General features: G+C 49.9%; 1 protein-coding gene across 4 annotated transcripts in view; it reads right to left on the bottom strand.

The window, feature by feature from the left end:
* The window catches only part of Brd3 (bromodomain containing 3), a 58,846-nt gene that overhangs the window by 26,066 nt on the left and 15,513 nt on the right, over positions 1-17,267 (bottom strand). For 2 of the 4 annotated variants that reach the window (XM_021181859.3, XM_021181875.3), the window contains exon 1: positions 4,075-4,186. The exons of 1 other annotated variant lie outside the window; for it this stretch is intronic. The gene's annotated coding sequence lies outside the window, so the exon portion shown is untranslated. Of the gene's footprint in view, positions 1-3,639; positions 3,737-4,074; positions 4,187-17,267 lie in introns of those variants that run through there. One more of the 4 variants, XM_029473367.2, reaches the window with a different exon arrangement.

Raw genomic sequence — 17,267 nt, 5'->3', positions numbered from 1 at the left:
AGCTGCCTGGCTCTGTCTGGCAGGAGACTCAATTCTGAAAGAACACACCCCACCCCAGGAGGCGTCAGCTCTGTTGAACCCATGGCTGTCCTATGGAAAGGCACATAAGTCTCAATGGCTGCAGCTGTCACCAATCACCACACCTCTGACTTCCAACTGTCACCATAGCCCCAGGCTCTTAGGCCTTGGTGCCTCTTATCCCAGCTTCTAGAACAGCCTCGGAATCACCACAGCATAGCCACCCAGACACTTACACTCTTCTGAGGACATTTAAGCTGCCTGCAGAGGGCAGGTGGATCACGCACCTGGGACTTACAATGAGTCCCAGTACCTTTGCAGGGAGCCCCTGAAGTGGCCCAACATGCACTAAGGCTCAGGAAGCCTGATACTACTGAACAGCAGAACACTGCAGAACAAAGCTGGGCAGCAGGCCCACACAGCACCTGGATGTTGGGTCAAGGAAGAAACACTCTCCTGTTGGGCTGCATGACAAAAGGCCAACTCAAGGCCTGACTTACAGGTGTGTCAACCAAAGTCCCCTTGTCCTTTCCACCTCCTCTCTGAACATCTCCAGTGCAAGATCAGGGGCTAGGACAGGAGGGTCAATTCAACTATTCACAGCCCAGCAGCTCAACTACCATCTCTCCCATCTTCCACCCACCCAGCCAGTCAGCCAAGAGCAAGAGAAGGCCACCGCCTCGATCAGCCCTTATTCCCAAGTGTCTCCCTCATCCAACCTGGAGGCTCTGAGGAACCCCTTTCATTAGACCACACGGGAAGGCAGGCTGAGAAATGTGGTGGTCTGGAAGACCATAAGGACAAGAAACACATGATCAGGTGGTCAGAGGGCCAGGAGCCCAGGGGTACTACCCTGCCCTGTTCTCAGACCACTAAAGACAGGCTCCACGCCTTCCAAAACCAAACTGAGGCAGAGCTAAGAATGCTAAGCACCACAAGGGCACCTGCTTCCTGAGTCCTGTGGTCTGCACTGCCCTGGCTCCCGTAACCTGGGTCAGCTCTCCAGAGCTCTATTTAGTGGGTGGTCAGGGGCTGAGTGGTAACCCACCTTACCCTCAGTCTATGAGGCTGCACTATCCAGGGGAGGACATTACCTGAAGAGCTCAGTCAACTTCTCTTCTCTCTGCCATAAGCTACAGGGCAGGCATAGTAGAGACATAGTAAAGCCCAATGGCAGGAGTTGGGTGCCCAATGCAATGCAACCGCACCCAAGCAGATTAGCACAGGTAGAACTATACAAGCAGAACTCACACAATGTACTTAGGAAGCTGAGGTCAGCCCACACCTAAGACCATGCCTGTGACCCAAATGTCCCTTCCACCTGACTACAGGCCCCACCAGAATCCTCCTCTATATGCCACACACAGTGTCTGGGTATGACTTCCGGCAATGCTCAGACATGGGTCAGGAAGTCCAACTTCCAATGCCACTGGGGCTAGTAGCCCCTCCTTCTCCAGTCCTCATCTTGTTAGGATATGATAGCCTCTGTGGGGCTCTGGGCCTTATGGGGGCGGGGAGGCCCTTCCCCAAAATGTATCTCCAGGTCAAGGTCATCAGGCCATATGGAGACACAGAGACCAGAGCCAACAGTACTGAACTGCCAGAACCAGAACCTGATACACAGCATGGACCCAGATCTACTTCAACCCAGAGGCCTACCAAAGAGACTACCAACTTATGAGCACTCACAATGGGGCACTTTCCCCTGCAAGAGAACCCACCAACACTAAGACAGCTGGGTGTCCCATAGCGCAGCAGTAACCACAAATAGACGGAGAGGGTACCACATGTCAAAATGTACTGCAAACAGCAGCCCCCAGGTGCAGGGGCTAGCTCTGTGAGGATGCCACAAGCTTCAAGGCTGTCCTATGGGAAGGAATACTGCTTTCTTAACTTCATATTACCCTCAATTGTGGAGGTCTCTACTGGATCCTGTTTTCCCACTCATAGTTCCCTGTGGCTCTTCCTTCTAAGGTGAGATCTGGATAACCAGCACTTATCTGAACAGTGGGTAACACTTGTGACCTTGGGCCACCCTCCCCTGGGAAGGCTGTGACACAGTAAACCAGGAAGTGGACAAGGTAACCCTGAGAGCCCCTGGGGGCACAGCTCCAGGCTTACAGAAGCCAGAGTAGAGGAAGCCAGGCAGAGCCTTCCCTTTCAGCACTCCCCCCATTTTCACCATCTAAGGGAGGGAGGGCACTTTTACAAGCTCCATCCCTTATTCAAAGCTCATTTCCAAAACAGGATACTGCACTGTGGAAAGAAAGCAGTTACTCTTTGTGAAAGTAAACCTGGCATCTCCTAAAAGTAAAATAAATAAAGTAAATAGATATATAGGTAGGGAAGTGAATGAACTGGCACACCCCCTGGTCATCCACCCTACAAAAGCTTTTCAATGCCTTTCTCCTGAATGTGGGGCTAGGACTGGATCACCACAGATTCCTGGTGCCTTGCTAAAGCAGTGGACCCGGAGTTTATAAGCAAGGTCAGGAAGAAATTACCCCCACCTCCTGAACTGTCAAGCTTGTACCTCACCTCTCCTGATCTACAGCCAACAGTGCACATCAAGGCCTCAAACAGAACAAACAGCAAACAGGCCTCTATTTGCGAATGAGAGGCCACACTCAGGGCCACTCAAAAAAGGTCACTGGGGCTTGGGGCTTGATCCTTGGAGTCCTTCCTTTCCTGGACCCTGGAAAGCCTGTGTGAAACTCACTTCAAGCAGCACAGCAGAGATCTCAGATCTCTTCAGGGACACCCCCACCCCCACCCCCAGTAATGCACACCACTAAGAAAGTGCAAAACAAAGGGGGGGGGGACACACAACAACCAGCTTGTCCTCATGGGGTAAGGGGGACAGGACCTGAGCCCTTCAATTCCTTCACTCATTTCTCTTCCTGCACCCAGTCCCATGTTAGCCACTTTAGAACACAAGAATGACCTCAGAGACACAAACTTACACAGTTAAGAAGTAAAGAAACACCAGCTGTGCACTTATTTCAGGCAGAAAGCTCTCAATCAAAATTGCAAAAGGCAGAGCCTTAAAATTGAGCCCTAAAGTTTGAACTCACAAAAGGTATGCCCCCGCTCCCAGTGAGCCCCCTTCCCGCTCCTTACCCCCCCCTCGCCCCAGGGCAAGAAGACTGTTTATGGCTTCCTCGTTAGCCCTGCCCCCGTCGCAGCAACTGGTGGAGAGAACTTCCCCAAGCCGCCAGGATTTTTCACCGGGAATCTTCAAGAACCTTACATACGAGAGGCTTTGGGGTGCGCATTCCTCACCCAACTAGCTTGCGTGTTATACACGAAGTAAGAAAAAGATGTGCACCCCACCCCTTCCACCTCAATCCGAATCGACCTCGCCCGGATTAAGTACTCGTTCAGGCTGATTTCAAAACGTGAACTGGGTTTCCTCCTGGCCTGGCTGCAATAATCCAGTAACTCGTAAGCGCGCAAAGTCGTCTCCTGGGCCATAACTCTGCAAATGCAGCCGCCGCCCCCCAAGCCACGCCGCCGCTGCCCCACTTGCAAGGCTCGAGCGGTGTCCAGGCCCAGCCTGGCCTGCCCCGCGACGATCCGCCCTAAGTGGCGCCAGAGCGACCCTGGGCACACCGCGCGCACCTTCCCGCGCCGCGCATCCTCCGGGCAGTCCCCTTCGGAAGATGGCGGGCAGAGGAAAAGGGGAAAGGAAAAAAAAATCCCTTCCGTGAGGGAGGGCTGGCGCAGAGAGCGCGGGCTGTGCCAAGTCCAGGCTGGGCGCTCCGACCAAGGCGACGCCTCCCAGTCCGGCCCGAGGCGACCGGCAAGCCGCGGGCGCACAGCGCAAGGCGGAGGGCAGCGGAGCCCGCGCAGTCGCCGCGACTCGGGGCAGGCGGCCGCCGCGCTTTGTTGCATCGCGGCCGCGCACAAAGGCGGCGGCCCCGGGCTCCGGGCTTCGAGACGCGCGGGAGGCCTGCACCATGCGCTCCGGGCCGTGTTCTCTCAGCCAAGCCCGCCGTCGCCACCGCCACCGCCGCCGCCGCCCATAGTGTACAAGGAAACGAGAAAAAGGCGTACTTGGCCTAGGCGGCTCCAGCGCCGTCTGCTCCCGGCCCGCGCGGCCGGCTCCTCTTTGGCTCGCCGGCCCCGGCAGCATAATAGACGCGCCGGAGCTGTACAGGGCTCATGCGCTACGCCGCGGCGCCTGGCGGGAGTCGTAGTCCGCGCCCGGGCTCGCGCCAGGGCCGCCCAGGGGAGGCCGAGGCGCACGGACTACATGTCCCGGCCCCGCCGGCGCCACGCCGTGCCCCGCCCCGCGCGCCCCCGGCCGCCCGCTCGGCCGCCCTGGCCGCCAGCGGGCCCGGCCTAGGGGCGCGTGGGGGCGGGGCTGGGAGGTTGCCCGCCAGGACCCGAGGCGACGCTGGAACCCTGGCCCGCCCGCGCGCCTTCACTCCTGCGTTCTCAGCCACACGCAAGGAATAAGAACTGGTGGGCGGATTTCCAGAAGCCTAGGAAAGCGTGGGAAAGGCGGGAACGCAGTTAGCACCCTGGGGTCACTACTCGGGCACCCCGAGGCCTCCCTCAAACCCCGAATGCTCACAAGCAGGGAGGCGCGCACCGGCCCCAGCCCGTGTTTGTAAACAAACCGCGTGCCTAATTAGCCTGGCGAGGGCGCGCGCAGGGCGGTCCTTGCCAGGGAGGAGTCGCGATCAATCCCGCCCCAAAACCTTGGGGCTGGTTGAAGACCTGGGGACTCCCGGAGAGACCTGGCTGGTGGTGCTGGAAAAACGCCAATTCTTCAAAGCTAGACACCAGTAAGGGATGCTTCAGGCTGTGCCAGCCAACTTTCCCTCTCTGGAGCCTCAGTGTGTCCCTATGTGCCTATGGAAAGACAGGAACGAGATAAGTCCCGCCCTTTTTCTGCGTTTTGAAAGGGTTAGGACGGGGTCACGCTTCAGATCTTGGTTTTGGTGAAAATTACAACGGTGCCTACGTTAGTCAATTTTTATCCAGTTGTAACTTAAGGTGGGTGCGTGATAGACCCCAACAAAAACGTTACAAACAAAACAAGTTTTTCCATCAGTGCCCGCTGAACCTGCCTGCCAATGCAGGGTTCCAATTCTGCTGTGAGCTGGACCTATTCCAAGATCCCGGTGTCACTGAGTTTATTTCTGGTTGAGCAGGCACTTTGCTGCATGCAGGAAATGCACAGGTGGTTATGGTATTAAATACCAGACACACACACATGTACACACTTACACAGCGAATATGTTCTGTACCTGAAAATGAAAGAGGCTCAAGAAGGCAAAGTGACATCCTAGGTCTCAAAGGTCCCAAGCTCCAAGCCCAGGCAGGGTCCTGGGAAGAGATTTGAGGACAAGCTGGAGCCTCTCCAGGCTCTCCTTGTCGCCTCTTTGGCCTACAGCATGGGTGCTTCTCACACCCTGGGGCGAGGTGGCCACTGCAAGGAAGCCCCGCTGTTTAGTCGCAGACTGAACACAGGGTAGGAGAGCAAGACCTGGGAGGCTCTAAGTTAGAGTCCTTAAACTCTTGACCCCAGGCTCCCCAGCAAAGCCATGACTGGGAGCTTGCAGAACTGCAGTCACCTTGCAGGTTCTATTATCATTCCTGCCATCTGGGTCTCACCTTTCTGGACACACTGAGCACTCTGGCTACTAGGACAAGGGACTTGCCAGTTAACTTTTTAAATAAAACCCAGAAAACTCTGTGTGTGTGAGTGTGTGTGTAACTGTGTGTGTGTGTGTAACTGTGTACATGTGTGTAACTATGTGTGTGTAACTGTGTATGTGTATATAACTGTGTGTGTAACACTGTATGTGTGTGTAACTATAACTGTGTATAACTGTGTACATGTGTGTAACTATGCGTGTGTAACTGTGTGTGTAATTAGGTGTATGTATAACTGTGTATGTGTATGTAACTGTGTGTAACTGTGTATGTGTGTAACTGTGTGTGTAACAGTGTATGTGTAACTGTATATGTGTAACAGTGTATGTGTGTGTAACTATGTGTGTGTAACTATGTATAACTATGTGTGTATAACTGTGTATGTGTATGTAACTGTGTGTGTACCTGTGTATGTGTAACTGTGTGTGTAACTGTATGTGTGTGTGTAACTGTGTGTGTGTAAACTTGTGGCACAGAGCACATGTGGAAATTAGAGGACAGTGTGAGAGCCAGCACTCCCCTTCCACCACATGAGACATGCGTCCTGGAGATTGAACTGGGATCACCAGGCTCAGACACAAGTTCCTCTACTGCTTGAGGCATCGCTCACAGGCTTAGTGACTCACCAGTTTAAAAGACCCCTTGGGGCTGAAGAGGTGGCACTGGACTTAGGAGAACCTATTGCTCTTGCAGAGAATCTGGGTTCCATTCCCAGTACCGACCCTCTTGTGAAGTCCATGGGTACCAAGTATGCACATAGCATTATTGCATAAACAACTGGTAAAAGGAGAGCACCCACATAATGTGAAGTCAGTCTTTCAAATACATTTTTAAAGATTCTAGCATATACCTTCCAAGCCCCCACCCAAAAAGATCTGCACCCAGGCTTGATCTTGTAGGGCAATGGGCATGTGCCAGGCTTCCTGAGGCTGTCTGTCATGTCCGTGCTGGCTTCTGACCTCTCAGTGAGATGCCCCTAGGAGTTCACAAGAATCCGGGTGTCTCCAAGGCCTAGTGTCCCAGAGGCCTTAAGGGAGCACCTCTCCTGGGCCTGTCTGCGTCTGTAAGAGACTAAGCTGTGTGAGAGTGCAAAAGAGCTCATCTGAGTTTCTGAGTCCTGAGCTGGCCATTCCCAGAGCAAGTGCTGAGGCCCCTTCTTGGAGTGCATGAGCATGGGAAGGGATTCTAGGTTCCCTGGCTGTCCCCAACAACAACAAAGTTGAGCCTGAAATGTGACCACCTAATCTCACTGGCATGCTTCCTCTTCTGTCAAACCCTCCAGAAGCTGGAAAGTCAGGGCCTCCTTTTATACCCTTGACAGGCCTGGGGTGCATCGGGTCTTTTGCCTGCCTTTGCTTCTCAGTCCCATCTCTCTACCTCGTCTCACTCCTTGTAGCCTTTGTCTACCCTCTTCTGTACCTCTAAGTTCAATAGCTCATGAGACTTAGTAGGTACTTTTTTTTTTTGGTTTTTTTCGAAATAGGTTTTCTCTGTATAGCCCTGGCTGTCCTGGAACTCACTTTGTAGACCAGGCTGGCCTCGAACTCAGAAATCCGCCTGCCTCTGCCTCCCGAGTGCTGGGATTAAAGGCGTGCTCCACCACACCCGGCTAGTAGGTACTCTTAACTGTTGGAAGAGTTAATATTCATTTCTGTGCCCTAGCCTCTGCCTGCACACCTTATCCACCCTGTTCATGTCATACTCCATAGGTCCCACATGGCTTCGAAGCCAGGCTCTAGCTTCTGCTCCCTACTTCCATCAGCCTGCCCTTACATTACAGTATCTGGAGAGGAGCTGAGAGCTCCTAACAACTCGGTCATTCCTGGGCAGCTTGAGGTATGCCAGGCACTATGTGAATCTTAGAGCCGTTTTTTGGTTTGGTTTTTTTATTCTTAACATTGATTTTTTTTTTTTCCTGGCCAGGCATTGTAGTATACGCCTTTGATGTCAGCACTCAGAGGCAGAGGCAGGTAGATCTGAGTTCAAGGCCAGCCTGGTCTACAAAGAGAGTTCCAAGACAGCCAGGGCTACACAGAGAAAGCTTATCTCAAAAGAAAAAGACAGAAAGAAACCTTTGTATCTGTGTGTGGGTGTTTTGCCTGCTTCTGTATGTGCGCGCGCAGCATGCACGTGTCTGGTGCCCCGAGAACCCATAAGAGAACACGGGGTCCCCTAAACTGAAGTAGCAGATGGTCTTGAGCCAGCATGTGGGTGCTAGAGACCCAAGATCAGTCCTCTGCAAGAGCATCAAGCCTTCTTAACTGCTGAGCCTTCTCTCCAGGGCCCATTGGATCAGTTTTCTGAGGTGGTGATCATCACTGTGCCCATGTAACGGTGGAAGCAAACTGCACAGTGAGGTGACTTTGGCAGCCTGAGTTGTGGTGGGAGGGAGTGGATTTCATCTGTAAAATCCACTTGCAGTTTGACCTTGAGGAGATAAACTGTCACCAAGAGGAAACAAATGCTGCTTTCACAAAAGGGAGCCCCAAGGGAACTGAGCTGGGAACAGAGCTGTATCGCTTTCCCCTTTCCTGTCCCCAAAATAGAAAGCCATTCATACAAACCCAATACCAAAGGTCCTTTCAAACATGGAACCAAGCGGGCGTGGTGGCGCACACCTTTAATCCCAGCACTCGGGAGGCAGAGGCAGGTGGATTTCTGAGTTCGAGGCCAGCCTGGTCTACAAAGTGAGCTCCAGGACAGCCAGAGCTATAAAGAGAAACCCTGTCTCGAAAAACCAAAAAAAAAAAAAAAAAAAACAAAAAACAAAAAACAAACAAACATGGAACCAAGCTCAGCTCAGCCCAGCCCACGGTATGGGCCTGAAATCCTCTCACCTGGGAAGCTGAGGCAGGAGGATTGCAAGACTTGTCCGGGCTACAGAGTTCAAGGCCAAATTGCTTGACCTAGTGAGACTTTTTTGTAAAGAGTCCGGGTAGTGTTGACACTCAGGAGGCAGAGGCAGGAAGATCTCTGAATTGGAGGCCAGCCTCGTATACAAAGTGAGATCCGGGACAGCCAGGGCTACAGAGAGAACCCTATATGAAAACAAACAAATGAACAAAAGGAAGGTAGAGAAATGGTTCAGAGGTTGAGAGCACTGTAGCTCTTCCAGAGGACCTGGGTCTCTATCCCAGTGCCCATGTGGCAGCTCACAACTGTCTCATGCCCTCTTCTGGCCTCTGTGGGTACCAGACATCTGCAAGATGAACAGACATACATGCAAACAAAGCACCCATATACAGAAAAGAAAAATGAGAAGTGGAAAGCAGGTTGGGAGCTCTGTGGTAGAACACTCGCCTTGTGTGTAAAGGCTCTCCAGGCAGTGCCAGCACACCATACATGATCACTGGCTACAGGAAAGAGAAGAAAGAATTCAGGGGCTCTGACTCTCTTAACCTCTCTGTCCCTTCTTTCTCCATGCTCCTCTCCCCTCCTCTCCAAGTGTTCCTGGCTGCCCCCCACCCCCTGCCTGTCTTTGTCTCTATCCTGCTTCAACTCCCCTTCTTGTTCCCTAAATTTTCCATACTAAGAAAAAAAAAGAAAGAAAGGAAAGAAAGGAAAGAAAGAGAAAGAGAGAAAGAGAGAAAGAGAGAAAGAAAGAAAGAAAGAAAGAAAGAAAGAAAGAAAGAAAGAAAGAAAGGAAGAAAGGAAAGAAAGGGGCTGGTGAGATGGCTCAGTGGGTAAGAGCACCCGACTGCTCTTCCAAAGGTCCGAAGTTCAAATCCCAGCAACCACATGGTGGCTCACAACCACCCGTAATGAGATCTGATGCCCTCTTCTGGTGTGTCTGAAGACAGCTACAGTGTACTTACATATAATAAATAAATAAATAAATCTTAAAAAAAAAAAAAAAAAGAAAGGAAAGAAAGAGGGAGGGAGGGAGGAGGGAGGGAGGGAGGAAGAGAGAATTCAGGGAAGTACTGAATAAGTTTAGACAGCTGTACTGGCTGGTTTTATGTGTCAACTTGACACAGGCTGGGGTTATCACAGAGAAAGGAGCTTCAGTTGAGGAAATGCCTCCACGAGATCCAGCTGTAAGGCATTTTCTCAATTAGTGATCAAGGGGGAAAGGCCCCTTGTGGGTGAGACCATCTCTGGGCTGGTAGTCTTGGGTTCTATAAGAGAGCAGGCTGAGCAAGCCAGGGGAAGCAAGCCAGTAAGGATCATCCCTCCATGGCCTCTGCATCAGCTCCTGCTCCCTGACCTGCTTGAGTTCCAGTCCTGACTTCTTTCAGTGATGAACAGCAGTATGGAAGTGTAAGCTGAATAAACCCTTTCCTCCCCAACTTGCATTTTGGTCATGATGTTTGTGCAGGAATAGAAACCCTGACTAAGACAACAGCCAAGGTTGTTACACAGAGAAACCCTGTTTGGGGAGGTGGGGAGGGAAGAAGAGGAAGAGAGGGGGAGAGAGACAGAGATAGACAAAGACAGAGAGATTTCCCCATCCAGGCTGGCAAGATGGCTCAGTGGGTAAGAGCACTGACTGCTCTTCCGAAGGTCCTGAGTTCAAATCCCAGCAACCACATGGTGGCTCACAGCCACCTATAATGGGATCTGACACCCTCTTCTAGTGTGTCTGAAGTCAGCTACAGTGTACTTATGTATAATATTAAATAACTCTTTGGGCCGGAGCAAGCAGAGCCGACCAGAGTGAGCAGAGGTCCTAAAAATTCAATTCCCAACAACCACATGAAGGCTCACAACCACCTCACATACATTAAAAAAAATACATACACTATCATATTAACAGGATCACAGAGGTGACCCGATGGGACTTACCCAGACAGTTCTTCAGCATATTAAATGTAACCAATGCCACACTCCATATTCAAGGAATGAAAGGAATAAAACCTACATAATCAAGTTACAGCTGAACTGTGAACCCCAAAATTCCTGTATTGAAGTCTTAGCCCTTAATACCTCAGATATAAGTAAATTTGAAGATGGGATCTTTAAAGATCTGAATTCGTCAACCAAGCTTTGTGGCATATGCCTTTAATCCCAGCTTTCAGGAAGGAAAAGGAGGTGGAAGTCTGTGAGCTCCAGGCCAGTCTGGCCTACACTGGAAACCCCCCCAAGCAACTCAGTAAGGACACAGTGTGCTGGAGCTGAGTAGAAGTAATCTATGAGGAAGCCAACCCCAGGAAGCTCCTCTCTAACTGCAATCATATCCACTGCATCAAGTGTATTCAAGAAGATAGGAGGAGTGTTAAACAATCTGAGAGCAAGATCATGAAGCCCTGCCACGGAGATTCCAGATTGACCTGTTATTCCCAGTGAGTACAGGGGCAGGAGGAAAGAAGAGAAGCAGAAACCAATTCATTCCCTGGGGCCTTGAGCAAGGAGGCACAGGGATTTTCATGAAGGACGCAGGAGCTGCTCCTTAAGAGAGAACTGCTTTCACAAGAGGAAACAGAAAAGGGGGCCGGATCATGGACTATGCCATTGCTTCCACCTCTGCTCACCCTACCAAGGAGCCAGCCACTCTGGGAGCTCACAGTGGAAAGAGCAGCATCCCCTCTGACATGAAGAGGAAGAGGTAGCCACCTTTGAGCTGGGCGAAATTTTTTTATGCTTTAGGCTACAGGTTGGGACCAGGAGCTGTCAGGCTCTGACGACCACTAGAATTTGTTTCAAGAGAAATTGGAGGTCTTGTTTGTTTGTTTTGTCTTTTGCTTTGTTTTTTTTGTTTGTTTGGTTTTTTTAGACAGGGTTTCTCAATATAGCTCTGGCTGTCCTGGAACTCACTGTGTAGACCCTGTAGGCCCCAAAACTTACTCCCAGACTTTAAAAAATATATCTTTTTCTTCTCTCTCTCTTTCTCTCTCTCTCTCTCTCTCTCTCTCTCTCTCTCCAAGATTTCTCTGTGTAGTTACTTGCTGTGTTGAACTCAAGAGATTCACTTGCCTCTGCCTCCAACCGCAGAGCACAAAAAGAACTCTTAAAGCTAGGGTTTTGTTTTGCTTTCTGTAAGTGAATTTAACTCTCAGTCAGCATGGCTTGTTGCATTGTCTGTGCTCAGCCAGGTTGTTTTCATGGACTTTGCCACACTCATTTTGAGGACCCCAGGTTCAAAGGCGAAAGCACAGGGGTATGTATACCTTGGAATCAGTTATAGGCTTGACGTGGAAAAGGAAGGGATTCTACATTAGCGAGCGAGCGAGATGCTCTCTGTTGGACAGAGGAGCAGGGCGGGAGGTGTGTGGAACCTCTGGGTTCTAGTAAGATCTGTGCGCATGGGTTTATGCTTTTTGGGTTATTATTGTTATTGTTTTATGTGTATGAAGATTTTTTATTTTTTATTTATTTTTTTTAAGATTTATGTATTTATTATACACTGTAGCTGTCTTCAGACATACTAGAAGAGGGCATCAGATCTCATTATAGATGGTTGTGAGCTACCATGTGGTTGCTGGGATTTGAACTCAGGACCTCTGGAAAAGCAGTCAGTCCTCTTAACCACTGAGCCATTTCTCCAGCCCGAAGATTTTTTTTTTTTTTTTTTTTTTTTTTTGGTTTTTTGAGACAGGGTTTCTCTGTGTAGCTCTGGCTGTCCTGGCACTCACTTTGTAGACCAGGCTGGCCTCGAACTCAGAAATCTGCCTGCCTCTGCCTCCCAAGTGCTGGGATTAAAGGCGTGCGCCACCACGCCCGGCGATTTTTTTTTTAAAAGATTTATTTATTTATTTATTTATTATATCTAAGTACACTGTCGCTATCTTCAGACACACCAGAAGAGGGCATCAGATCTCATTATAGATGGTTGTGAGCCACCATGTGGTTGCTGGGATTTGAACTCCGGACCTTTGGAAGAGCTAAGAGCTGTCGGGTGCTCTTACCCACTGAGCCATCTCACCAGCCCCCGAAGATTTTTTTAAAAGATTTATTTATTGTTATATGTAAGTACGCTGTACCTGTCTTCAGACACACCAGAAGAAGGCGTCAGATCTCATTACAGATGGTTGTGAGCCACCATGTGGTTGCTGGGATTTGAACTCAGGACCTTCGGAAGAGCAGTCAGTGCTCTTAACCGCTGAACCATCTCACCAGTGTGTGTATGAAGTTTCTTGTTTGTTTGTTTTCTGGACAGAGTTTCTCTGTGTATCCTTGGCTGTTCTGGAATTCTCTGTACAGACAGGTTGGGATCAAACTCAGGGATCTGCCTGCCTCTGCCTCCCTAGCACTGGAATTAAAGGTGTAGGCCACTGTGCCCAGGCCAGCTGAGTATGAGTATTTTGAGTATTTTGGTCCTCTGGAAAAGCAGCCAGTGCTCTTAACCACTGAGCCATCTCTCCAACCCTGTGTTATGGTGTGTGTGTGGGGGGGGGGGGGGGTTGGTATTTGTTTTGTTTTTGTTTTTGAGACAGCACTTCATCTGGGCAGATGTGTGGTATGCTTTTGTCCCAGCACTTAGGAGGCAGAGGCAGAAGGATCTGAGATCAGGCCAGCCTTGGTCTGCAAAGCAAGTCTCAGGGACATCGAGGGCTACAGAAGAAGACACCTTCTCAAAAATAAACAAACAAAGGAATACCACTAGGTGGCCAGAACCATTGTAAGCATGCTGAGGCTAATGCAAAATCTTTGCTATTTTTTTCCTTTAGGCTGAAGATGGAACCCAGAGCCTTGAGCTTACTGGATAAGAATTCTGCCACTGAGTTAAATCCCCAACCCCAAAGTAGGAAGGCCTTACAACACTAGGAAGATGCAGAATTGACCAAAGGGCTGGGGGCCTGGGTGAGTGGCAGAGGGAGCAGGAGCAGGGCAGCAACTTCCCATCTGGGCCTGCAGGTGCAGTGTTCTTAGTCTTAGTGAACAGGCCTGCGTTAGGCTTCAGCCTCCAGTGACAGGTGGATCTTAAAGACCCAAGCATGTTAGTAGGTGTCAACTCAACCATATCTGTATTCTAGAAGAATGGCATCAGCCACAGGGGTGACAAGTCACCTGCTTATCATGTGACTAACACAAAAAGTGGCTTGTACTTAGCACCCCGTGCTTCAGCCTTTTCATCCAGGTACTTTGTCCTCATTTGAGGGGTTCTGGGGGTTCTGTCATGATGTGTTGTTCTGTTTCTGTGAACTTCCCAAGCTTTTTAGCTAGACAGATGGACTGAAAACTGTCCTAAGGTCTTCATTGGAGTAGATTTTTTGTTTGTTTGTTTGTTTGTTTTTGTTTTTTGAGATGGGGTTTCTCTGTGTAGCCCTGGCTGTCCTGGAACTCACTCTGTAGACCAGGCTAGCCTCGAACTCAGAAATCTGCCTGTCTCTGCCTCCAAGTGCTGGGATTAAAGGCGCACGCCACCACTGCCCGGCTGGAGTAGAATAATTTGTAATAAACCCCTTTCCCACGAAAGGCAACTGAGAAAACCCAAAAACCAGGCAAAAAGAGAAACTGCTAGAATTCTTAGATGGATAATCATATATTTGTGCTTTGCTGCTCCGTTTCCAAAAACTGCTATGGGAGATGCTCAGGATGTCCCTACTCTAGCATGTGCATTCTTTCACTGAAGAAGAAACAGTTAGGGCTAGAGCAAAGGCTTAAGTGCTTTTACTGCTTAAGAACACTAGCTGCTGAGCTGGGCGTGGTGGCACACGCCTTTAATCCCAGCGCTCAGGAGGCAGAGGCAGGTGGATTTCTGAGTTCGAGGCCAGCCTGGTCTACAGAGTTAGTTCTAGGTCAGCCAGGGCTACACAGAGAAACCCCGTCTGGAAAAAAAAAAAAGCACTGGCTGCTATTATAGAGGACCCAAGTTTGGTTCCAGCACTCACATGGTGGTCCGCAATTGTCTCTAGCTCCAAGGGATCCAGAGCCCTCTTCTGGCCTCTATGGGCGCTGGGCATGCATTGTAGTGCACTTGACATATATGTAGGCAAACACTCATACGTACTAATATAAAAGTCATCTTTAAAAAAATCTCTGAGTGACCGGGCATGGTGGCGCTCCCCTTAATCCCAGCACTCGGGAGGCAGGCGGATTTCTGAGTTCGAGGCCAGCCTGGGCTACAGAGTGAGTTCCAGGACAGCCACAACTACTACACAGAGAAACCCTGTCTCGAAAAACCAATAAATAAATAAATAAATAAATAACAAATCTCGGGGCTGGAGAGATGGCTCAGTGGGTAAGAGCACTGACTGCTCTTCCAAAGGTCCTGAGTTCAAATCCCAGCAACCACATGGTGCCTCACAACCATCTGTAATGGGATCTGATGCCCTCTTCTGCTGTGTCTGAAGACAGCTACAGTGTACTGATATAATAAAAAAAAAAAAAAAAAAAAAAAGCCGGGCGTGGTGGCGCACGCCTTTAATCCCAGCACTCGGGAGGCAGAGGCAGGAGGATTTCTGAGTTGGAGGCCAGCCTGGTCTACAGAATGAGTTCCAGGACATCCATGGGCTACACAGAGAAACCCTGTCTCAAAAAACCAAAAAAAAAAAAAAAAAAAAAAAAAAAAATCTGTGTGTGTAGTGATGCACACATTTAACCCCTGCACTAAGGAGGCAGAGGCAGGTGATGATTAGTTCGAGGCCAGCCTGGAGTTCCAGGACAATAGAGAAAAGAAAGATCAAATAACAATTGCAGGGGCCACTGTATTTTGTTGTGTCCTTTTCTAAGAAACACTTTTCCGAGGTGGGGGTGGGGGCAGTGTATAGGGGACCTTCAGGATAGCATATGAAGTGTATATGAAGAAAATATCTAATAAAAAATTGTTACTGGGCAGTGGTGGCGCACGCCTTCAATCCCAGTACTTGGGAAGCAGAGGCAGGCGGATTTCTGAGTTCGAGGCCAGCCTGGTCTACAGAGTGAGTTCCAGGACAGCCAGGGCTACACAGAGAAACCCTGTCTCAAAAAAACCAAAAACAAGCAAACCAACAAAAAAGTGAAAAAAAAGAAAAAAAAGAAAAGAAAAGAAACACTTTTCCAAAATAAAATAAATATATGTACAGTGGCCAAACTATAAATTAAAAAAATGTCAACATCACGCACATGCCTTTAATCCCAGCACTCAGGCAGAAGGAAACAGATCGTAGTTCAAGGTTAGCCTGGTTTACCTAGTGTGAGTTCCAGGGTAGCCATAGCTACACAGAGAAATCCTGTCTGGAAGAAACAAAATTCAAAATAAAAAATAATTCAGCCAGACAGGGGTGGCGCATGCCCTTAATCCCAGCGCTCGGGAGGCAGAGGCAGGCGGATTTCTGAGTTTGAGGCCAGCCTGGTCTACAGAGTGAGCTCCTGGACAGCCAGGTCTACACAGAGAAACCCTGTTTTAAAAAAAAAAAAAATGCAACAGCAAAAGATGAGGGACACACACACGCACAATTTTTAACTAAATTTTTTCTTTGTTGTACATTCCCACAAGGATCTTAGGGTGCACATGAGGTGGTCGAAGGACAATCTGTGGGAACTGGTTCTCCCCATCCATCATGTGGCGTCGGGGGATGAAACGTGAGGCAGCTGGGCACACTACATTCACGGACAGGAAGCAGCGAGAGATGAGTTGGGCCTCTGTGCTCCCGTTCTTGGTTTTATTCAGTCTGTTGACACTGGTCCCACCCACAGTCAGTGTGGGTCATCCCACCTCAGCTAACCCAGTGTAACCCTTACAGACATGCCTAAAGGTGTCTCTCAGAGGTTGACATCTGGATTTGTGTTTTGGGAAATGATGGAATATTGGGAGGCAGTAGAATTTTTGTTGGTAGGGCCTAGTTGAAGGAAGTATGTCTCCTGGAGGCAAGAGGGAGGGAGGGAGTATTGTTCCCCCAGGCTCTTCCTGTCTGTCTGCCACACTCTCCCACTACATTGTTTCTGGCTCATCTTAGGCTCAGTGTAACAGGATTAAGCCAAAAAAAGTCTCTCCTTCTTGTTTCTTGGGTGTATTGTCATCAATGAAAGCTTAACTAGTACCTCACCTTCCCAAAGCTCACCCATTGCAGATCCCTGCGTCCACAGGTGTGGGGCTGTGACGTGTGTGTGTGTGTGTGTGTGTGTGTGTGTGTGTGTGTGTGCGTGCTCGCGTGTGCACACGTGCACACATGCGCCCCCAGCCCCGGAGAGTGTGCACCCCCACCTACCACCCCCACCCCCCCACCCCCCGCTCCCGCTCAAGGACTCTGTGGCCTGCCCTGTGTCTGCCTGTTATCCCCAAGTACTTAACACAGGTCTGGCCAGCTGTCACTCAGTGGGCCAGGCTGGAGGAAAAATATCAGAAGTAGCTGAAGCCAGACTTGGGCTAGGGGGCATGGGTGTGGCTTTTGGAGGAGTGATCACTGACAGCCCCTGTTGATCTATGCAGTCTAACCCTGAGGTTCAGCAACACCTCTGCTGGTGTGGAAACCAGTGTTGCTCAAGTTCCTTTAAACCCCAGAGAGTTTGCAGTTTCAGAGGTGGAGAAAGGATGTCAGGATGAGATAAGTAGGGGGTTGAGACAGTTAAGACTCTCTCTTCACTGTATGCATGTGTGTAAGTGTGGTATATGTGTGCGTGTGACAGACAAGACTGATAGGCATTTGAGATGCTACCCTTCCTGAGACCCTTGACTAGGCAGAGTTTAGAGATGTGGAGGTACAGGGAACCTGTATCATAAC

The sequence above is a fragment of the Mus caroli genome, unplaced genomic scaffold (genome assembly GCF_978045245.1).
Source record: "Mus caroli unplaced genomic scaffold, Mus_caroli_1 scaffold_2, whole genome shotgun sequence".
NCBI lineage: Eukaryota > Metazoa > Chordata > Mammalia > Rodentia > Muridae > Mus > Mus caroli.
This window is presented reverse-complemented; position numbering and strand designations above follow the sequence as displayed.